The sequence below is a fragment of the Schistocerca nitens genome, chromosome 2 (assembly GCF_023898315.1).
Source record: "Schistocerca nitens isolate TAMUIC-IGC-003100 chromosome 2, iqSchNite1.1, whole genome shotgun sequence".
In the NCBI taxonomy this organism is placed as follows: domain Eukaryota; kingdom Metazoa; phylum Arthropoda; class Insecta; order Orthoptera; family Acrididae; genus Schistocerca; species Schistocerca nitens.
Genome location: NC_064615.1, coordinates 696,471,008 through 696,495,895, shown reverse-complemented (window position 1 = coordinate 696,495,895; position 24,888 = coordinate 696,471,008). Strand labels below are relative to the sequence as shown.

Genomic DNA, 24,888 nt, shown 5'->3' with positions numbered 1-24,888 from the left:
ACCGTCGCAATTGCCACAGGCAAACACGACACTTTAAACCTGTTAATAGCGTAATTATCTTAATAACAGGTTTAGTAATGAGCATAGAAATTATAGATTAGGGTAGATCTTCTTAGTTAAAGGTAAGCAAAGGATTGGAGACTGAGGATCAATGGCTTGACGACTAATTCAAAGGCTTTCATCCTCAGTTCCCCAGGGTGGAGGGACTATAAACTTCTTCCTTTCCTTTCTTCTTTCTTCTTCTTCATTCTAAATTATATTTTTGTATTTCTTTTTCAGAATCTAAACTTCATGTAAATTTTTGTTAAACGGTTTAGGAAAGCTGCCATAAAGAAAGATAAACAGCAAAAAAAGATAACCAAGTAAAAGAAAAGAAAATAAGAGACAAAAACAAAACGATCTACTATGACCCGCCTCCACGTGGCGGGACACTGGTAACGGTGCGATCAGATGCGGGAACTGGTGTGGAGGTTCAGCCATATCAGCGCCCATGTACCGATCGCAGCGGATAAGTGGTCAATAAAGACCCACCTTAAGCAAATTAGGTGGTCGGTCGTAAAATCAGGGCAGCAAGTGGAAAAAAAAATCATCGTCCAGGGCTGACTTAGACAGGGAACGTCGTTTAGTGAACAGACAGTTGTTGTAAATTGGATTTTCTATGTACTGTGAAGTTTACCAACAATTATTCGTACTTAGCTATTGATTGACTTTTTCGTGTAATATTACAAGCAGTGTTGCAGACTTCATTTTTCAACTAGTGACAAAGATAAGTAAACCTTTTAACTCATTTCTGTGACTTTGTTACGAATTTGTTGGAGTGTTGTAGAACCTTCGTTCTGCTATTCTGCTACCTGACCCTGGGGTGTAGCTGTGTAATAGTGGAAGGGATAAATTGTCTTAGGGGTGTACTGCACCAGAAGCTGTGTCACGAACTCACAAACTCGGCCTGCCGTAGCAGCAGCGGCAACTCGGCCTCCACAGCAGTAGCGACGAGGCCTTTACAAAACTGACGTAACCGATGGTCCTATTAGTCTGGTCCCTTCAATCCCACAAACCAACCAACCAAAACTGGCGACGAGGGTTTACAAAAAGTAACAAAACCACCAACTCGTCGAGTCTGTCTGTTTGACGAATTTTCGTGCGGTTTCCATAGATTGCTTCAGCATATCTTGGGCCATAATGTAGGCTTCAATTCATCAAAACTGGATCAGGGAACAATAAAAGGTCGTTGTTAGCGACACTAATGTATTAGTAGTCTGTTCAGCTTAGTAGTTCGGGTGTTTACTTTAATGACGAAGTAGTACACGAAAGAACCAATAGACACCACTGTTAGTTCAGTAGCACACCAAAGAGCCTATAGATAGCGCTAATAGTCTTTTTTATGTCATAAACAGATTTATTTTCGGAAGTTTACATCAGTGATAGAATTGAGCGCCGCAGTCTTACCTTTACGAATGCAAACTAACAGCGAGTTTACTTGGTTAGGATACTCGCATTTACTGATGTCGCTTTGTATATTAAAAATTTAATGACATTGTTTTACATTTTACGATCTTTAACTTCCATTGCAAAGCTCTTTGCTGGTTGTATTTCTATTCTTTTACCTCTCTGATTCATATGTGTTTTATTATCATCATCAAACCTTTGTTTTAGGTTTTAAGTTCCACGATTCTCCGCCATTTTACCATTTAAGTCACCGATTTTATCAGCTGTTTTTATTATTTATTATCTTCATCTTTTTAAAACAAATTCTGTAGTCTGAAGAGCGGCGTACAAAGTTGCTGCAAGCCCGCTCCCTTCGGGGGGAATCGAAACTCAATAAAGGCTGGTGTTCATCTGGATCCTTTAGCGTGAGCGATTGTTAAAGGGGGTAAAGTTTAGTGGTGGGTAGCGCGTTATGTGTAGGGTTCGCTCAGAAAACACATAACCGGAGATACTCATCCAACTCCAGTCACAGACACGACAAGAGAGGCATAATGCTTCGGGGAGTGATACACAAATTAAATTCTGAGCTGCATGATTCTTCCTCTCAAGCAATCTCACGAAATGACCAGAATGATGAAATGGAAGGAAACAGTTAAAACGGAAGCTTAATAACAATCGTTCTTCACGTACATGATTTACGAACATTAAAAAAAGTGAAAATATATGTTCTGCAAGACGTTCTCTCTGCCAGATAGAGAAAGGGAGCTTCAGGATTGTACATGCAGACATAGATGGGCACTGACACATCAATCTACGAGTAGATACGTCCATCTAACGCGGCCCCTCCCGCCAGAGTTTCGAGTCCTCCCTCGGGCATGGGTGTGTGATGTTCTTAGCATAAGTTAGTTTAAGTAGTGTGTAAGTCTATGGACCAATGACCTCAGCAGTTTGGTCCCTTAGGAATTCACAGACAGTTGAACAACATTTGTCCATCTAAGATGTGTAAACATGCGTGGAAGAACACGAGGCGTTTGGGGTACCTTGTGGTAAGGCTCATGCATCATGGTATTCCTAGAGCCATTTACCTTTATGTAATGGTTCCTTAAATCTAGTTAGGAATCCATCCACGGCAATTACCGCCACATGCTGACTGTCCTTGCAAGCTAAGAAGGGTCATTCAGCAAGATGAAAGTATTTATCCCAAGTGGCTAGGAACTAAGGTAAGTATTTCTAATTACTCTCGTGGCTCAGAAATTTCCCCAGTTTTAATGCCGTTCGGCGTTTGCACGACCACCTCCCCCTTCAGTTAGGGACCTTTTCATAGCTATGGTAAGCACTAGATCCAGACAATGGGATCTATTATAAGCTGATGACGTTATTTCCCATAAAGTCATCCCTATCGTCCGACTGCTTAGCTGGGTGGCCCATGCAAGCGGGCTCGGGTTCGATTCAGGGCCGGGTAGGAGATTTTCTCCGCTCGGTGACTGGGTGTTGTTTTGTCCCCGTTTGCCCAACGTGGCATCAACTGAAAAAGACTCGCACTTGGCGGCCGAACTTCCCCGGATGGGGCCTCCCGACCAGCGATGTCATACGCCCACACAAGCTTCATCTCTGTTCAGTGAACTGACTTGTATTTTGAGAAGAGTGGTTTGTGTAAACGCATTATGTAAAATGCATTGTTGGTTCAAACACCAATCTAGCTACAGCAGAAGGTAGCTTTCAACTTGCACCCGAAACGAACCTTCAGTTTTAACGGACATGAAAGGAAAGCAAAAATTGAGAAGGAAACACGACAGTGTTATAGGTGACCCCCGATGTTATTAATTCGGACTGGCAATAGCAAAAAATATCGAATAACATTTTTAGAGTTACGAAGTCAAAGCATTTGATCGGCTGCGGCATTTTAAGGAAAGGAAACGTGGATGTCAGAGAAGTAGAGTGCTGCAGAATAATGCTGAAGATTTTACGTGTACATCGAGTAACTAGTGGAGGGGTATTGAGCCGAATTGCGGAGAAAATAAATTGATGCAGTAACATGACTAAAAGAAGGGATCGGCTACGAGCACACATCCTGAGGCATCAAGGAAAAGCCAGTTTGGCAATTGAAGGAAATGTGAGGGGTAAATATTATAGACGAAAACCCAGCCGTGGTTCAAACGCATAAAAACTACTGTTGTTATTCTGATACGATCAGGCTCTCACGGGAAAGACTAGCTTGGAGAACTGAAGCCCACCAGACGTCAGACTAAGGACTACAACAACAGTTAGGATTAAAATAGGATTGATGAGATGATGAGTGTGCAAAAGACGATGATGATGTTTATTCTAAATCATAACCAGAATGCTGTTATGTTAGCTCCTGTGTACCGTGCATCGGAGTGTGATGTTTTAGGCCTTGGGGAGCATGTTGTGTGGAAAAGGATAAGGGATGTGGGAAGCAACAGATAGATGTAGATGTAGGTGTTGGGATGGAAGAGTGATGGGAGCTGAGGAAACGGAGGGTGGAGCCTTCATTTGGGACAGGATAGTGTAGTGGTCTAGGGAAGTGGTAGGGCTGGGTTCAACAGTGAGCGACCATTGATCTTGAATATTCTTTTCATAAAAATTTCATGCAGCACAATAAGGAGAAGGACACCAATAATTGGAAAACTCAAGGCAGTGGATCGGGCATGGATGTTCTTTGTTGACTGCTAAAGATTCATATGACCACATTACATCTCCAAAAATCGTTTAAAAATCACATGCCCTCTTCTCACTTCCTAGTAAAATATATTTAAACTTACTATTGAGGAGTTGACCGGTAATAAACTAGAATAACTCTATATTTATTTGACAGATCACTGAGAGCAGAACTGGACCTAACAAGCATGAGGACTAATTAAAATTGTAACACCACTATAATCAATAAAATCGTTACTCATTTACTTAAATAACGCTCCTTAAGCTAATTTTTTGCACATCATATAAAATACGAGGGGCGTGACGAAAACTAATTCCTTTGATTTTTTAAAGTCAAAATTTAAAATTTTTTAAATAAAACAAACTTTATTAAAATTTTACATCTTATTCTTAATTTCTACATATATGCAGCCGTCTGACGCTGGAGAGCTCCGAATTGTAGTCTGTAAAATGACAGTGTGCAAGGTAGCCAGGTCGGTGCTTGAGAAACAGCGTGCTGTTATCTAGTTTGTAATTCGAAGAGTTCGTCCACACTTGGAGCACCCTCTCCTGCAGAAAAAAAATGCCGGATCACGCAAGAGCGCTGCGACATCTGCAACAATCCGAACCCTTTGGTTCGCTGTCATTTATCACCCCCATGCAGTTCCCACTTGGCCCCATCCGATTTTCATGCGTTTCAAAAACTTAAAGAACACTTTCGAGGGCTTCACTTTAATAGTGTTGAAGCGATCCAATCAGGGCTAATGTTGTGGCTCCGTCAACGAAGTCAAATATTCTACAGTGACGGTACGGATTAACCGGTCTCTCATTGGGTGAAATGTCTTCACTTAAGACTTCCGGGCTGATAGGCCTTGGTCGAAGTATAAAACTCTCTCCTGACGTTTCGTCTCCGACTACGGGACACATCCTCCGAGGATGTGTTCCGCAGTCGGAGACGAAACGTCAGGAGAGAGTTTTATACTTCGACCACGGCCTATCAGCCCGGAAGTTTTAAGTGAAGACAATACCGGCCGTGAAAGCTTACATTGTATGATGGGTGAAATGTGTTCACCACGAGGGTGACTATGGTGAGAAATAGATAAGTAGAATAATAAAGATTTGGAATGTCAATAAGTTTCTTTTATTTAAAAGGCTCTAAGAGGTTTCACATTATCTCGGAGGTATTACTTTTCAGTAAGCTCTCATATCATGGATATAAAAGAGAACCTATTGCCACAATTAGAGATCGAAAAAATTGAAATGATGATCAAATCGACTCTGCTGAAGTAACATGTAATAATTGCACCAACGTTCTCTGCATTACGCCACAATGACACTGCGTAAAAACATCAACACTGCAATACTTTTCGACCATTTATAAATTATACCAACTACATAGGATATCCAGATAGTTCAGGAGTCCAAGGTCCAAGAGATCGGCCTCTTACAGGCCATCAATTCCGCGTTTTCTGTCGAACCATCTTCCACAAACTTTTGCAACTAACATTTCAGACGCGGTCGCGTCGAGCAAGCAAAAGCCCTCCACACTCCCAAACCGAAGCCCACTGCCAGAGGCGAGCTCAGTCAGCGCATCCGCAAGGCCATACTCGGCGGCACACCTTACTGCCGCAGCGCGCGTATCGCCTCAGAGTGGCATTTAAATTACCACGGACTGACGTCGTCTCGAGACGGCACAGATGAGTGGGTTAGGTAGTGGGTGTTAATTAAGAAAAGACTTTCATGATTTAAGTATTTAATAAACCCTAATAAAATAAACAATAGGAAAGACTTTTTAATAACTTTAGCCAAAATTTAAAAATAAATTTTTAAGGTTTTCTCGTGGGAGATAATACCAATAACAGAAACTAACTACCTGCTGCCCCACGGTTGTGAAGTGTTTCTTCAGTTTCACATGCGTGAAGTAAGATTTCAAGTGCAAAGGGAGCGGATAGTACGGTGGTACGAAACAGAACTTAAGAGAACACCGCCCAACCGGAATGCAGTAACCAGTACACCCAAAACAGTAGCTCAAGGTCCCCATGCGTGAATAGACAAGGACTGATGTACTGCCTCACCGTACCGGCTACACGGCAGTATGCATTCATTGTGCAAGAATGGTTCAAATGGCTCTGAGCACTATGCGACTTAACTTCTGAGGTCATCATTCACCTAGAAGTTAGAACCAATTAAACCTAACTAACCTAAGGACATCACACACATCCATGCCCCAGGCAGGATCATCATGTAAGAGACAAAGCCGAATTTACAGAGCTACAATTAAACCCAGAGCTACAAAATACCTCATCACGTAAAATATGCCACTTGGGAAGAACCACACTGCAGAACAAAATATAAGGATTAGCGCCTTTTACTGTAAAAAAACTAAAATGCCAAGGCTTACACAGGAATTAGGTAGGACTGTGCTGCCACTTAAATGGGAAGCTGAGTAGAGCATCACGTTTTACAGTCAGTGCCTGAAGGAAAAAAATTACGGTCCGTATGATGGACCAAGGAAAACTGGCACCAATTTCACTCCGATTGATAACGAAATGGATGGCACATCAAAATCAGAGGTTCTCAAAAACCCGTTCACCATATGATAAGATTTGGGATGAGTTCGTATACACGAATTCCAGCGTAGACACGAGCGACGGACATGGTGGTCGCCGATTCAAGGAAGAGACACAGTTGACAGCAAGAGAACAGCCGCAGAAATCGCCTGAAAACTCCACAGAGAAGACGCGAGTAACCCGAGGCCCGTCGAGGAACTCCTCGCATACACAAGGACGTGGCCTGCATGTCGCACATCGGTAACGGACTACACATGCCAGTATCGGTGCCTCACAACTCCATCCAGCATTCTCACCGCCGCGAGCTCTGCCCCGGCCTCTCTGCCTCGAAGCCCCACTAATCACACACTGAGAGCCAGTAGACGTCCTGGCCGCCAGACCATACTTAGACCATACTTCCGCCTTGTTGAGCAAAGAATTTTTAATATATTTTGTTTGCTACAAAACTGATGACACTTTGGGTGCTGGAGGTATCGCAATCCGACACATTTGGATTTTTATCTGCAAACAGACAGCTATCACCATCCCTTACAAATATGTTATGTAGAGAGCACGCATTAGATTGGACCAGGAGCATTTGCATGCGCAACTTGCTCAAGCACTATGCTTCTCTTCCGTTGAAGACGCCTGTTCGCTACAGACCACGTCAACCTACACGAAGAAAGCTGACATGGGCCTTAATGAATCAGGTCAAATAACAGTGGGGTGTATTAACCCACGTCCCTAACAAAACTATACAGAGTCACTGGTCTTGAGAGTCCCGGCTCCCGAAGAACATCTCACGAATTCGCAAAATCAAATGGCTGTGAGCACTATGGGACTTAACATCTGTGGTCATCAGTCCCCTAGAACTTAGAACTACTTAAACCTAACTAACCTAACGACATCACACACATCCATGCCCGAGGCAGGATTCGAACCTGCGCCCGTAGCTGTCACGCGGTTCCAGACTGAAGCGCCTAGAACCGCACGGCCACACCGGCCGGCACGAATTCGCAGACAGGCTCAGCCAAACCACAGATGATCTACAGCCCCTTTCTGGCATTGAATGCGGACCTGGACGACTGAGGCCGCGTAAAAAGTTCTTAAACGCAGCCACTGAAGAACCACTACCTGACTGTTTATCAGCACAGGTATTGCCTGGCGGCTCCACAACAAACTGGAAAACGTGGATGATGATGATGATGATGATGATGTTTGGTTTGTAGGGCGCTCAACTGCGGGGTCATCAGCGCCCGTACGAAGTCCCAATTTTTACACAGGCCAGTTTTTGTACGTAGTCCAGTCCAACCACTGTCACGAATGATGATGATGATAATGATGATGAAATGATGAGGACAACGCCAAGTCCCCGGGCAGAGAAAATCCCCAACCCGGCCGGGAATTGAACCCAGGACGTCGTGCTCCGGAGGCAGCAAAACTAGCCATCAGATCACGACTTTGGACAAAACGTGGAGGACCCTGAACCACATAAGAACAGAGATGATCCAGGTGAAGGCAAACATCAGATGGGGTCACTGTAACGGAGATGACGACCAGTGGGACTATGGTCCTGTGCAAGACGAAACAGTAAAGTGAAGTAAGTGTAGACCTCAAAAAAGTTTTGAAGACAGCGGCTACCCACAGTAAAATAAGCAAGGTTCTGCTGTTAAAACAAAAGATGAGCAGCCTGGATCAAACTGCTCAAGAGGAGAGGTTTAAAACCAATGCAACCCATCCGTTTCTAGCAAGAATTTCTTCTAAAATGCGTCCGATCTTCTCAGAGTATGGGAGTGCAAGTTATCGTTTAGCAAGAGAATCGAAGACAGTCACTCGGGTCAATGAAGGATTGCTTGGAGTACGTAAGGCAACGGTGTACAGGACCGCATGTCAGTGTGAACTTTCGTGTCGGGCAAACAACAACAAGCGTTCGAAAACGGTGCGAGGAACATCGACGCTATACTCGTCTGTCTACAGCGTGAAAAATCAGCGGCGACGGAGCACTGTATTCAGATAGGTCGCTGAATAGTCTACGAAAATCTCAATATTCTAACGTCTACAACATCCTCACTGGAGATCAAGGAAGCCATCGAAATCTGACGAATGACAATGTGAAATACTGTACATTAAACAGTCAGCTCTCAATGACAATAAACAGTGTATATCAACAAGAGGATATGACACTGTGTTAATATAGAGAGAACGTCAGTACTACAAATCTCCTCAGCCGATAATTCTCCGATTTGTGTCCACATGCGGAAATCGCGTGCGGTCGCCAAGAAAATGGCTAGACGGTTCCGAGTCGAAAGGTCGGCAGTAGTAAAGTACTGGATACTCCTGCATTCCCATGATTTTATAGAAGAAACAACACGCCGTGAAAACATGAAGATTCACAAGTTACTAAAAAGTTAAGTTTGGTTCAGTTGGATTTGTTCTGGCAAGGAGCGTCAAAGCCGCATGGTAATGAAATTCTTGTGCAGCGATATTGACAGAGCCACAGACATGTTCATTTGCTATTAGCACACTTTCCTTGCTTCCTCATCCACCCTGGCAAGCGTAGTGAATTGGCCATTAGCAAGTTCAATGAAAAGGTAATCGCAGCACCGGACGGCCGTTGCAATTCAAGAGCGCGCAAGGACTGCCCGCTGGTAAGTGGCTACGTAGGGCGCTTCACAGTTCATAGCGATTAAATCCTCCGTAATGGCTCCCATGATTAACGAATATTGCTCGCGGGGAAAAGCTCTGCGCGGTATTAATAACTGCGAATGCGTCTCGCCGCCTCAATAGAGACGCGTTTTGTCGAGAAGAAAACCTGTTAGTTTCAGCCAAGAGAGTTTGCAGCGGTGACGCTATAATTTTTGAAACGCGTAGAAGCCTAACTGTTGCATTCAGGTAAATACTTTTCCACAAACTCCGTCAGTTAAGCATATTTTCCTGGCATATTTGAGTACTGAACGATGAATGTTGACTGATTATAAATGATTATACCGACTAAGCAATATTCAATATTATTCTGAATGTTAGATTCATGCCATAAATTTTGTACCCAAAAGGAATTTATGCTTCGTTCATGTCATTCATAAATTATAACGGATGTAGATTTAAAGAATATATCCTAAACATTCGCCTAAGTATTTCCTATGAGCCGGCCGCTGTGGCCGAGCGGTTCTAGGCCCTTCAGTCCGGAACCGCTCGACTCCTACGGTCGCAGGTTAGAATCCTGCCTCGGGCATGGATGTGTGTGATGTCCTTAGGTTAGTTAGGTTTAAGTAGTTCTAAGTTCTAGGGGGATGATGACTTCAGATGTTAAGTCCGATAGTACTCAGAGCCATTTGAACCACCTGAGGAAAATTAGGAAAAAGCACCAAAGAATATTTATACCGTTTCACGATTGTGAGAGTACTGCGTAGAACTTGTCAGATAACACTCTCTTGCGTAGTAGTTCCCATAAAATGAGTTGTACAAGGATCGTTCGGTAAGTAATATAACACATTTTTTTCTCGACGAACTTCGGTTGAAGAAAATGTGGAATTTGTTGTGATACATCGTAGAATATTCCCACTTCAACCCCTGTAAGTTCATGAAGTTCCGATGGGTGGTGGCACTACACGTAGTCTTCAAAATGACGTCTGTAACGGTGGTCATAGAGTTTCCCTTAACCGTAAAACTAAAGCATCGGAGGTATTCATATGCGCTTACAGAATGTATATGGAGATCTGGCAGTGAAAAAGAGCACGGTGAGTCGTTGGGGAAGCAGCTGTCACCATCCCAACCAGGCTGCGTAAACGTGTCCCATTTCCCGTGCGCACAGCTGAGTCGTGCAATGTTGGAGCAGATACACCCGTTCTTGGTGATCGACTGAGCACGATCAGACACCTCACTCCGCAACTGGACGTCCCTGTTAGTAATGCCGACGCACTGGTCCATCAGTTGATGTACTGAAAGATGTGCCCCTCTGGTTTCCTCGCCTCCAAACAGAAGACCATAAAGAGCAACGAAAGACCATCTGTGCGGAATCGCTTGAGCGTTAGGAGGCTGAACGTGACAATTTTCCGTCGAACATCGTCACAGGCGATGAAACATCGGTTCATTACTTCGAATAGGAAACACAACGGCAATCTAAGGAGTGGCACCACCTCACCTCTCCCCCGAAGAAGTAGTTCAAAGCCGCACCCTCAGACGGTAAAGTCATAGCGACAATCTTCAGGGACTCTGAAAGGATCATTCTGTTTGATGTCCTCCCTCACGGTGCAACGATCAACGCTGATGTGTATTGTGCTAACCCTAAATGAATCGAACGAAAGACTTCAACGTGTTCGACGCTGCACAAACTCAACAGAACTTCTCCTTCTAACTGACAACACAACGTCTCCTAGGAGTCTGTGCATCCAAGAGGAGGTTACAAAACTTGATTGGACTGTTATCCTCGTCCATCCTACAGCCGGGATCTCGCACCATCCACTTTCACCTGTCTGGCCCAATGAAAGTTGAACTCCGCGGGAAGCAGTGCGTGGATGATGGGTAGGTTATTCACGCGGAAAGACGTTTAGTCCGACGTCGCCAGTCCAGCGGTACCATGGGGGCACGCAAGCCATTCCAGTAAGGTGGCGTTAACGCTGTCGCATTGAACAGAGAGTCTGTTGAGAAATAGGGCTTTGTATCCAGACGAATGGGGATAACATGGTGCATTGGACTCCTGACTGAAACTATCCTGCTTTCACAAAAAGATATGTTGCACTACTTATTGAACGCCCCTCGCATTTGTTGCAGTTAAAACCTTAGTCGATATGCATCGCAAATATTTTTACATTTGCGTTATGATATGAATACAACACTTCAAAAGTACCAACACAATACTGATGGTTCAAGATGTGTACTACATCATCATGATCATGGTGTCTCTGTGAGGGAAGACTTCGTGCCTCTAATGTTAAGTAAAATATAAATCGGAGTTCTTCGTACATTGACGAGCCAAAACACTGACGACGACTGGCCGGCGAGAGAGTGAATGCCTCCTGGAGATGCTGCGGGCAGTCATCTCGAAACGAAAGCATATAAATGGAGCTGAGACGAATGGAGACATTCTACCGACGATACGGACTGCAAATGAAGAAATTAACTGACGTAGACGACCCTGAAAAAGGGAGGATTGTTGTTCGCGTGCTTCTGTCTTCGGCATCGATGGAAAGCGGCTGATGGACGTTGAAACCACGAGTCTGGGACAGGGTGTTGCCTGTCCATTGCCTCGTCGGAGAATCTACAAGTCGGAGACTTACACGCTCTGTAGAATAGCATAAGCAGTGACTCTGGTAGGTCTGACAACATAGTGCAGGTACACGTATTTTGGAGCACATCGTTCAGCGCACATTGTTGAACATGGGACATCACAGCTCGCGATCTTTACACGTTACCATGTTTAATCAACTAGATAACTACGATAGCTGTCGGCAAGGGATAATCGAAATGGTGCAGTGGATCAACGGCAGATTGAAATAGACCACGAGCCACTGGGGGGAATATTATGCTATTGGGGGTCGTTCGTCTGGGCTTCCATGGAACCTATGGTAGTAAATGAAAACACCATGACACCAGTGGTCTACGTGAACATTATTGCTGATCACTTGCTTCCACTCATGGTCGATGGCTTCATGCATCATGATGATGATGATGATGATTACTTCGTGGACCGCTCAACTGCGCGGTCATCAGCGCCCTTACAAAGTCCCAATTTTTAGACAGTCCAGTTTTTACACAATGCAATATAGCCATTGCCACGAATGATGAGGATAATGATGAAATGACGAGGAAAACACAAACGCCCAGTCCCCGGGTAGAGAAATTCCCAAACCTGGCCGGCCGCGCTGCTCAGTGGCCGCACGGTTTGAGGCGACACGTCAGGGATTGCGCCCCCCCCCCCCCCCCCCCCCCCCGGAGGTTAGAGTCGTCCCTCGGGCATGGGTGTGTATGTTGTTCTTAGCAAAAGTTAATCTGACATAGTTTAAGTAGTTTGTAAGTCTAGGGACCTATGGCCGCAGCAGGAATTAACACACACACAAACCATGCCGGGAATCGAATCCGGGGCCCCGTGATCCAGAAGTAGCAACGCTAGCCACTAGACCACGAGCTGCGGACTTGTTGAACGGTGATGGCACCATCCAGCAGGACTAATGCCGTCTCGCAAGGTCAGATTAGCGCACAGTGGTTTGAAAAGCATGATAGGTAACTCACGTTATCAACCTGCCCACCAAATTTGGCTGATCTGAACCTGATGGAAAACATCTAAGACACTATAAGGCGCAGAAATCTGGTGTCACAAACTTGTGGAAACCTACCAAGGATTCAGCGAATCCATGCCAAGTGGAATCGTTGCTGTGCTGCTTTCTAAACGTGGACCAACGCACTACTAATGAGGTGGCTGCATTGGCTCATCATTGTAGTTAATAAAAACATGTAGCTGAACAGAGTCAACATTCGCTATAATAAGCGTATAGTTCCGTATGTTCAACCTAAGCGGAGGTATAGTCGTACTTTATACGCAGGCTGGTCATAATTAAACTTTCGCTACTTGAGAGGGCCCATGATAAACGAGTGATCATAGGACAATGAAACCTTTTGGAAGCATTTGTAATGAGATGCGGATGAGGACTAATAAACCACTGAAGAAAAGTCATTCTGTTCTCCACATGAGAGGAGATTGAGAAAGATGTTTATTACACTACTAAATGGTATTTCAATATTTGAGGTATAGTGTATAGCTAAAAGTAGCCCAGTAACGATTTGAATTACTAAACATTATCCTAATAGAGACCCAAAATTCCATCAAAATGAAATATTTGTTGGTGCACGTAGATCGATGTTTACGTTTCGATTTACAAACGTTGGTCATTGTGGCAATCACTTTTACCACGACAGCCCGGAACTGCACTAGAAATTTCTCTTCTTTTGCCAGAAACAACGATGGACCATGGAATGTTCATCTACCGTGATAGTTCTCTTCTTAAAGATAATTTGTGGTGCAATTAGCCGTCTGCCTCTCCCAGAAGTATTTTTCAAATCGACAGTTAATTCGAAGTTCCAAATCATGTTCTTCAGCCCTGGTGCAAAAAGAGGACATCTCCGTATTCCTTAATACGTCGTTCGATAAAACAGCCTAACGGGTAAAGCTCTGTTCACCCTGTCGGGTCAGCGCGCAAGTCGCCGAAGTCGCCTCAAATCGAAAGACTTGCACCAGGCGAACGGTCTACCCGTCGGTAGGCCCTAGTCACACGACGACCCTGTCGGGGCCCATGTTGACTGCAGTTGTAATGCACACTGATGCTATTGTTTCAGCTCTGCGTCGCTGTACCGGTACCGAAGACTAACGGCAGCTTACAACACTAACACTACTAACAACGCAAATCCTGCAGCACACAATCTATCATTCCTATAAAGCTGCGTACCCATATCTTAAATGATTTTCCGTCTACACTACCTCAAATTGCGAAATTTTAATTATAAGCACCCTGTAATTAAATAACAAATGGCTCTGAGCACTATGCGACTTAACTTCTGAGGTCATCAGTCGCCTAGAACTTAGAACTAATTAAACCTAACTAACCTAAGGACATCACACACATCCATGCCCGAGGCAGGATTCGAACCTGCGACCGTAGCGGTCGCTCGGCTCCAGGCTGTAGCGCCTAGAACAGCACGGCCACTCCGGCCGGCAATTAAATAACAGCTTTACGAAGGAGCAACTGCGAAATTTTAATTATAAGCACCCTGTAATTAAATAACAGCTTTACGGCGACAACTACCATGTAAAGTTATGGTCACTGGTCGTCTTAAACGTGTGTAGAGTAGATAATAGACGAGACGTTCAGAAATTGTATTTTAACTAATATCGAGGTAATTAATCAACAGATGCATGCACAGTTTGCCCAAGGAGGAATGCCGAGTATTCAGTGATATGACAGGAACGACCATTCGGAGCCAATAAGTCTAGCAAACGTGGTAGTAAAATGTTAACCTGGACAGCTCTAAGCAATTGTTGAGTAGACGATACGTGTTTCACAGCAGCGAAGATGAGCAAGTGATCATTGCTCTTGAGTTATACATGTTCACCAGACTTTTCTTCTTCGACAGATCGTTCCTGTCATATTCTAAATATTCACCATTCTGCTAGGACAACTCGTATATTTATGAAAACTACAGTCAAATTGTTTACGAACGGGACACTGCCCTACCAAGTTGCAACTCAAAAGTCCCGACGTATTCAATTAACGTATTTTCTAATGACAAGTTGATTATAGTAATTGCAAGTCAATAAAATGCACTGAAAAAGCTGCTCAGATAAGAGGATAAAGATTTGTCTGTCCCATCCGGATTTTCGTAGTTTTCCCGAATCATCTCATGATTGTGGATGGTTCGTACTAACAGACGATTACCCTGCCCTTACCTCTCTTACCTATTATTAAGATATGAAAAATGAAATGATTTATTGTCTATGCGTTCTGTGACGAGCTGTTGCGCATACATTGTCCGTGTGAGTAGTAACAAATTATTTGAATCATTATTTTATAACTTATTACTATATGAGACGTCACCATTCCGTATAAGAACCGGAAATGTGAATACATTTTTCTGTCAACGTTGGTTTACCGACACAGAGTTGCAGAGTGGGTACTAGAAATGGCGTATTTATACTAAGTCTTGATAGTGGCCACTAAAATCATTGTCTTAACGCAGGATCGTTTCAGTGTAGCACCTGTTGTGACGTTACTTGATAGCTCGTTGTCCTCGCGGCTCTACAAGTATGTGTGGACATTTTTAGTCGTGTGCGTCGGACCAGGAGCATATGCTACGCGGAGGCCCGCTGAGACCATTCACGCACGTAACGTGCTCGCTTTGCACAGCTTCAACACCGACTGCAGCCGCCGGAGAACTCGGTTACGTTAACCTGCTTAGAGAAGTCTCAGGGGAAATAAATGTCGAAGAAACTTCGCAACGCGAACTGCGCAGAAATTCTCAGTTCTCATCACGGCACGATAACGACTTCTCGACATTTTCATCACTGTGTCTGTGCAAGCGGAAAGCCTTTCTTTGTTTTGAAAAGCTTTCCTGGGAAGACTTCCGTGCATCTACGCTCGGAGGTACTTAACTTTGCAGTTGGGAGCAGAAATGAAAGCTACGTTCTTCTTGTGACTTTCTTTGGAAAATCTCTGTAGGCGTGGTACAGGTAACTGGCGAAGATCCAGGAGGAAGAATGGTTTATTCAGAGCCCGCCTACCGCTGCTGACGTTAATTTGCATGTGCTGAATAGCTGAGTGGCGTCTCAGCTGGAAACGGCGGAAGCTGCCGGCACCCTAAAATAGCCCAGCACGTGCTACCAGCTGCTAAGAACAGTACCCGCACTAGGAACTAGCCTAATGACATACAAGAGCTATGAATGTCATAAATTGGCGACAAAGGGGCATGTTGCAACATTTTGCTACTCTTAGATCTGCGTTAATAGCTCCGAAAGCCACCTGGCGGTGTGTGGTAGAGGATACGTCTGCTACCACTAACTAATATCCCGCATCACTGTTCCACTCGTGAATGATAGTGGGAAGAACGAGTGTCCGTAAGTCTCTGTATTGGCTCTAATTTCTCGAATTTTCTCGTCGTGGTCGTTCAAACACGCCGTTCTTCGTTGGATTGTAAACAGTAGCGGTCCTATCATTCTTCCGTCGGGTACTCCCGAAATTGCCTTCACATCTGTCCGTTTGGTTCCGTTAACAGCGACGTGTTGAAGTCATCGAGCCGTGACTGATAATGAGTCCCCCAAAGAACGGAACAACTAGAATATTATACACAGTGAGAGCCACAAATCCACCGGCGAGTTGTTCAGAGGTGCTGAATCGGTATAGGATGCAGGGATACGGGGAGTGGTAAGTGGCCTACACTATCAATCAAATTTTTACAATTTTATTTATCACAAACAACTTATACAAGGCAAACGCTGGTAGAGTGAGCCCATTTAATTATTTAGTTAGACAAATGCAAATTATCATCAAGCTATCTACCATACATAAAACGCTATAAAATGAACGAAAAGGTGCCAAGGGAGACACCCAGGGTAATATTTAAAAATCAAAGTCATTTAAAGGGTGCCAACAAAGGGATCGGAAGTCACTCTTAACATAGTTTGGCCTGACAAACTTTTCAAAACGAAAAAACCGAAATCAGGCAATTGTAATACACAAAGATAATTTTAAAAGTCACCAATAAGAAGACAGTTTAGCATCAAAGAGCTCAAAGGTCTCATTAAGTGATTTATTATCACAACTTGCTTTAAAGATGCTAGTAATTTAAACGAACACTGTACCGTTTCACGGATTTAAATTTAGCAAGAGCAGAATGAGATTTTCACTCTGCAGCGGAGTGTGCGCTGATATGAAACTTCCTGGTGGATTAAAACTATGTGCTGGACCGAGATTCGAACTCGGGACCTTTGCCTTTCGCGGGCAAGTGCTCTACCAGCTGAGCTACCCAAGCACGACTCACGCCCCGTACTCACAACTTTACTTCTGCCAGTACCTCGTTTCCTGCCTTCCAAACTTTACAGAAGCTCTCCTGAAAGAAAGGATAATGCGGAGACATGGCTTAGCCACAGCCTGGGGGATGTTCCCAGAATGAGATTTTCACTCTGCAGCGGACTGTGCGCTGATATGAAACTTCCTGGTGGATTAAAAGTGTGTGCCGGACCGAGACTCGAACTCGGGAATTTTAGTAAGGCAGACTTCCAATGACAACTCTGGTTCCATCTCGACGTAGAACGCCAATGCCTCGTTGGCAGTTACATTCGACACTGGTCACAAGCGGTCGTCTTACTAGTTTTACACGGATAGAATAAGAACAGTTTTATAGCTCTAAAACAGAAAAAGAAGAATGTTACCAAACGTGTAATAGCACCTCAAAAACAATCACAATTCTCTTGAAATAAGGAAACAATTTTCCATAGTTAACATCACTGAACTGCCGAAATAATCTCACCCATGGATAAACAGTTACTGCACGGCCCCTTTGGCAGACCTGTGCGCGTTTAAGCAAGTGTCAAAAGCTATTTATTGGAAAATGCCGCCCGGGTGGTGCAGTAGTTACGGGCACATACAGATTTCGCAATACACACAAAAGTTATCACTGCCTATCCATTAGAATGCATGAAATGTACTCGTAGTTGTGAATACGACCAACCATCAGCAGTATAAGGGAATGACGACAGTGACAACTTTTGCGGGATCGAGTCGAATACTTTTTGCTGCATCACAACGTGTACTCGTAAGCACATTACGTAATTCCCGTGGAGAGATGGACATCTTAATTGAACGTCGCTGCTTGGTATAGGCAGATATCGCAGTGCCCCTGTTGCTAAAATAGAAGGAAGAACCGTTCCTTCGGACATACATGTATGACGCAGGAACGACGACTTATGGAAGTTTGGGTCTGGCCGCAAATCGTGCACGGAGAGGCATAGCAGTTGACGCGACCGCTCGCGCAAAGCAGGAAATCCGGGTTTTAGACTCGGTCCGGCGAAAACTTTCATTCCCTTACACATGTGATGGTTGTCCGTATTCACAACTAACTGCGAATACATTTAATGTATTTCATAGCGACTGCAGTCGCCACAGTGCCTGCTCTTTCGGATACGAATGCAGACACTGCAGTACCATATACACTCTTCGAAGTTTGACTCAAATAAAACATACATACAGCGGCTTAACTCAGAGGGTAGCCAATAAGTACACGCGCATTTGACATAACTCAGCCATTAAGCAATATAGCGGACCGGTGTTCTCTTTCAGCTTCCTTTATATGAAGGTGATAACTGCCACACACTTTCGTAGCATGGAAACCTGGCTCCACCACGTCGAATGTTCCAGAAGGTAGTAAAAGGGCAATGGATACGGCCGAAGAAGCAGCTAGTTGAGTAAAACGTTCTCGGTTTTCCAGCCGCGTCAATTCGAATAAAATGCTCGAGCTTTCGATGGCCATCTCCGCCTTCGTCGTCAGGAGTTCACTGACTGCCGGGGCTGTTACGGTCTCTCGCTTGTACGGGCATGATGACATCATCAGCAGCCAATCAGATCGATCCAATGTGGCGCGCGCACGTAAGTCGACCCGGGCAGCTCGTGGCAGCACCGGTGACGTCAGGTGGCGCCAGAGGGAGGCGCCACGTTTGAAACTGCCGCTCCCGCGCCGCGCATCTGTCTCTGCTTTCTTTCGATGTCCAACGCCCGCCCCCATGCCCTTCTGAGTGTGTATCCCTGGTCTCTGTTGAAATTGTTGTTGTTTAAGCGAATCTCGGCCGCTTCCTATATAACGGAGTCCCAATACGTAGAAGCATGAGCCAGCACTATTGTATTTTCGAACTGTATCTTGTGTCCGTTTTCTAGGCAGTGCTCCGCTATGGCCGACTTGTCAAGCTCCCTTTGTTTTATATGGCGCTTGTGCTCAGAACAACGCTCCGTAACCGTGCGAATTGTCTGTCCAATGTACATGCTGCCACATTCACAGGGTACACCATACACACCGGACACTCGGAGGGCAATGTCGTCCTTAACAGGGCGCAACATATCTCGTATCTTGGGAGTTGGCCGGAACACTGGTCTTAGCCCATGTTTCTGCAGCAGACGTCCTAACTTACTGCTAGATTCTCCACAGTATGGCAGGAATACAGTCTGTTTGGCCTCTTCTTCTGATTCACCAGCTGTCTTTCGTCGGCGGCCCTTGAAAGCGTTTGCGATGCCTCTGTTGCTGTATCCATTTTCCCCGAAAACACGTTTTAAGTTCAGCAATTCAGACTGTAGGTGGTCGTCGTCAGAGATAACCTTGGATGAACCAACCTGTTCAGGAAAGTTTTCTTGTGTACAGGGTGGTGGAAACTATTGGCGTTCAAGTACCGATCAGTGTGTGTTGTACTGAGCACAAGCATTGCCTAGAAAACGGACATAAGATCGAAAATGGCTCATGCTTCTGATTGGCTGCTGCTGATGTCATCATGCCTATATAAGTGAGAGACCGTAACAGCCCCGGCAGTCAGTGAACTCCTCACGACCATGGCGGAGATGGCCATCGAAAGCTCGAGCATTTTATTCGAATTGACACGGCTGGAAAACCGAGAACGTTTTATTCATGTATGCCGCCGCGAAAGACTCCGAGGACACAAGCAGCTACTTTACACTTGGCTATCCACCACATAGCCACCACAAACAGGAAGACCAGCCGCCTTCCACAGTCGCCACTCCTCCTGGACCACTTCCACGTACTGATGGCCGCTAACAAATCGGCTCCCTCCGTACCGTTCGATCCCCTCTCTGTTTTTCGTGAGTCTCCTCATCAACCATCAGCAACAGCGTTCGTTGAATGGTTCGCACGCTGACACTTGTTCACGTCCCAACATTTGAATCTGCAGCAATTTGCGGAAGGCTGCACTTCTGTCACGCTGAACGATTCTCTTCAGTTGTCATTGGTGTCGTTCTTACATGATCTTCTTCCGGCCGCAGTGATGTCGGAGATTTGACGTTTTACCGGATTCCTGATATGCCACAAGTCTTGCATTTGTTTTATTTTTTTTTAAATTGGAACTGCTAAATATTCTGTTCTTTTACCATATGTACATCTTCTCTTCTATTGAGAGTAGTTCTCCATATTTAATACATAATCCTGCCATGTGTGTTACAGTTATAAATTTAGATGCAGGTGATACAACGGTTCGTTTCTTTATTCATATTGCCCCTTTCCCTTCCACCTCATTCACGTGCACGCACACGCACACGCACACACACACACACACACACACACACACACGATGAATTTACAATTAACATTATTAATGTTTTCTCGTATATACACTTCACTTTTCTGTTTAGATAAAATATTTATAATTAATTTGTAATGATACTACCTTTCCAACTTTCTGACGATAGTCATATACTGTCAGGCGATGGCCAAGTAAGTCGGAAAACGGTTCGGTAAATATACCGATACTGCAGAAAATCTGCAGTTTGTGTTGCTCATATCTCAAAATGGTTCACAACAGCTGGTGTGCCAGCAGTGGGCCTTTATCTACGTCCTCTGAAAATAAAATGATTTGGGAATCTGTACACATAATATATCAGTGTTTACTGCTCCAGTTATCTGTGACGCATTGAATAGTCTTCCAACAGACAACTGGTAAGTATTAATTTGAATAGAAATGATTTGACCTTCAAAGGAGTGAAGATTATAGGAAGAATTGTAGACGCTGAGCGAAATGTGACTCTCAGTATTTGTGCATAAGTCACTAACAGCAAATTTATTACTTATTACCAATCTTGACGGAACCCTCTTTATGAATTCTTCAGTAAGTACAAATTGCGTAGAACATATCAATCCTCGAGTTCGGTATTAATCTTGACAATATATGCAAACTAGTTTTATCCCTCAGCACTTAATTCTCCTCTCCTTTTATCGCAACTCACTCTCCATTTCTACGAGCCAGCAAAGACTCAGGTGGCGATTTGTTTCACAGAATCATATTTCAGAGCGGCAACATATTAGCGTAGCTCTGTAAGCGGTGAGTCTGTAATTGCCATTCAAACATTTTTGGGTTTTTGAAAAAAAAAAAAACTTCCTTCTGATGCCAATCACGATTTTCTTTTTACTTAACTTTAAGCGACATATTTAGAGAAATTATTCCCATTTTCAAATAGTTTTTCGTGTTTCATGCCGCGAAGAGAGGCCGCTCGGTTTGAGACTTCATGTCTCGGACTGCGCGGCCCCTCTCACCAGAGGTTCGGGTCCTCCCTTGGGCATGGGTGTGTGTGTTGTTCTTGGCATAGGTTAGTTTAAGTAGTGTGTAAGTCTAGGGACCGATGACGTAAGCAGTTTGGTCCCTTAGGGGTTCACACGCATTTGAACATTTTTCGTGTTTTATGCCATTTATTCGTAATGGTTTCCATGTGTCTGTACCGTGAGATATAAACAATAGCAATTTTATAAGTAATGATCGATGCTTATGGAGAGTTAATCTCATATTTGAGAAAGAATCTATTTGCGGTTTTGTTGTAGCGTACTTACGCAGGAACTCGCACATATTAATTACCACACACAACTATCTGCACACAACATGTGTTCAAAATAGCAAACGTACTAAAAGAAAACAGTCATAAAGTTATCTTCTCATATAGCCAACAAATATAATGATATAGATGGTCCACAGGGTAAGATGTACCATTCTTTCCATCTATACCACCACAATCCTTCTTAATGAGGCCTTACGGAATAGTAATAGAATAGGGGTCTTATCACTTAGAAAACAAAGGCTGATTGCACTAAACCAAGACGTATTCATGTGGTGTTCACCAGCAATCTTGTAGGCACTTCTTAAAGGAACTTGACGTTTTAACTACACCTTCAGAAAACAGATCGCTAATGAAATTTGTCATAAAAAATCCATCACAATTTGAGAAAATGTCCATACCTACAACACTAAGAGAAAAATGTACATTAATACTTATTATTAAAGATGTCAGTTGCTGAGAAAGAACTTCAATATGCACCAACAAAATTTTTTTAGCAATCTCTCTCTCTCTCTCTCTCTCTCTCTCTCTCTCTCTCTCTCTCTCTCTCTCCCACCCCCACCCCGCTCAAAGAAAATCTCTCAGATAGTACAGCAAGTTGTAAGCATAACTTTAAATCAGTTCTTCTGGACAACTCTTATGTCATGGAATATATTTACTTCAAAAGTGGTAGGCTACAAAAAAGTTAAAGCTGCATGAGTAGGGCTGACAGGTAATTTGTTCATTGACTTTAAGTTTAGGCCCTTGTGCCATTTAGCAAGCTATAAACTGTATCTACGTGCACTTGCATTGAAAATAATCAAGCATACATATCCTGTAAAACTGCTCGTTATGTATTACTTCGATAAAAGTAAGCCGTTCAGTTGACCACTGCATTATGTAATTAAGTAACTAACAGATGTAACAGAAGGGCGCACTGTGGCTAGAAATATCACGTAACCCGACTTTAGCCAATCAAGAACTAGGAGAATGGGACCAGGAAGGCCATGCTTTCCCTACACAGAGATTTGGTAGCTACGGAAACTTACACACGATGATCCAAGTAAGATGACATGGATTGAACCCGTGCCGAGCTATTTCCGCAGCCCCTGCGGGTGACGTTGCTTTTTCCCTTTGGTACACAGCAGTCTTCCGCCTTTCTCTGTACGGCGAAACGCCCCCTCTCCATCGGCTTACTCCAAAAGCCATAAAATATGTAATCGCACGTGTTTGGCAATGCTGCAGATACTCTCGTAGCTAATAAATGGCAGATGTATGCCTACGTACGTTGTGGAGTGTCATGACACGAAAATTTGCAGGGATTTTGATGAAGACCGTGAAAGAGTATTGTGCCAGCTACACTAGTATTCTTTGCTGGACTGCGGGTCTGATATTCTAGAACTTCAGGTGCCTTACACGCCTTTCAGTTCGGCAGCGGGAGCATTGTCGAGCCGCATCGCCATGTTCCAATACGATACGTGCAGGCATGTGAGTACAGTAGGTGCATGGCGCTGAAGGTGTTGGTCGGATCGGTAAGATGGAGATTGGTGGCAGTAAAAGCTAAAGATTTTACATAGGACGAATCGTAGTAAGAAGTCGTGCAGTTATTAATTGTCACATCAATAGAAATTAAGCAGAAGTAGCTAGTGTAGCCTCCTTAGTGCGATTACAACTGAAGATATAACTCGAAAATTACGTGAATTAACGACCGATAGGAGACTGTAGCAATGCAGCAACTAGTGTCTATGAACGAATCAAGATCTGGTAAATGGTGACATCTCCGGAATCACAAATTACACTACTGGCCATTAAAATTGCTACACCACAAAGATGACGTGCTACAGACGCGAAATTTAACTGACAGGAAGAAGATGCTGTGATATGCAAATGATTAGCTTTTCAGAGCATTCACACAAGGTTGGAGCCGGTGGCGACACCTACAACGTGCTGAAATGAGGAAAGTTTCCAACCGATTTCTCATACACAAACAGCAATTGACCGGCGTTGTCTGGTGAATCGTTGTTGTGATGTCTCGTGTAAGGAGGAGAAATGCGTACCATCACGTTTCCGACTTTGATAAAGCTCGGATTGTAGCCTATTGTGATTGCAGTTTATCGTATCGAGACATTGCTGCTCGCGTTGGTCGGGATCCAATGACTGTTAGCAGAATATGGAATCGGTGGGTTCAGGAGGGTGATACGGAACGCCGTACTGGATCCCAACGGCCTCGCATCACTAGCAGTCGAGATGACAGGCATCTTATCAGCATGGCTGTAACGGATCGTGCAGCCACGCCTCGATCCCTGAGTCAGCAGATGGGGACGTTTGCAAGACAACAACCAACAGCACGAACAGTTCGACGATGTTTGCAGCAGCATGGACTATCAGCTCGGAACCATGGCTGCAGTTACCCTTGACGCTGCATCACAGACAGGAGCGCCTGCGATGGTGTACTCAACGACAAACCTGGGTGCACGAATGGCAAAACGTCTTTTTTTCTTGTGAATCCAGGTTCTGTTTACAGCATCATGATGGTCGCATCCGTGTTTGGCGACATCACGGTGAACGCACATTGGAAGCGTGTATTCGTCATCACCATACTGGCGATGATACGGGGTACCATTGGTTACACGTCTCGGTCACCTCTGGTTCGCATTGATGGCACTTTGAACAGTGGACGTTACGTTTCAGATGTGTCACGACCCGTGGCTCTACCCTTCATTCGATCCCTGTGAAATCCTACATTTCAGCAGGATAATGCACAACCGCATGTTGCAGGTCCTGTACGGGCCTTGCTGGATACGGAAAATGTTCGACTGCTGCTCTGGCCAGCACATTCTCTCACCAATTGAAAACGTTTGGTCAATGGTGGCCGAGCAACTGGCTCGCCACAATACGCCAGTCACTACTCTTGATGAACTCACACTGGACTCGCATTCGGGAGGACGACGGTTCAATCCCGTCTCCGGCCATCCTGATTTAGGTTTTCCGTGATTTCCCTAAATCGTTTCAGGCAAATGCCGGGATGGTTCCTTTGAAAGGGCACGGCCGATTTCCTTCCCAATCCTTCCCTAACCCGAGCTTGCGCTCCGTCTCTAATGCCCTCGTTGTCGACGCGACGTTAAACACTAACCACCACCACCACCACCTTGATGAACTGTGGTATCGTGTTGAAGCTGCATGGGTAGCTGTACCTG

General features: G+C 44.4%; 1 protein-coding gene across 1 annotated transcript in view; it reads left to right on the top strand.

The window, feature by feature from the left end:
* Nucleotides 1–24,888, top strand: part of LOC126236852 (uncharacterized) — a 746,554-nt gene that overhangs the window by 553,226 nt on the left and 168,440 nt on the right. The window lies entirely within an intron of this gene.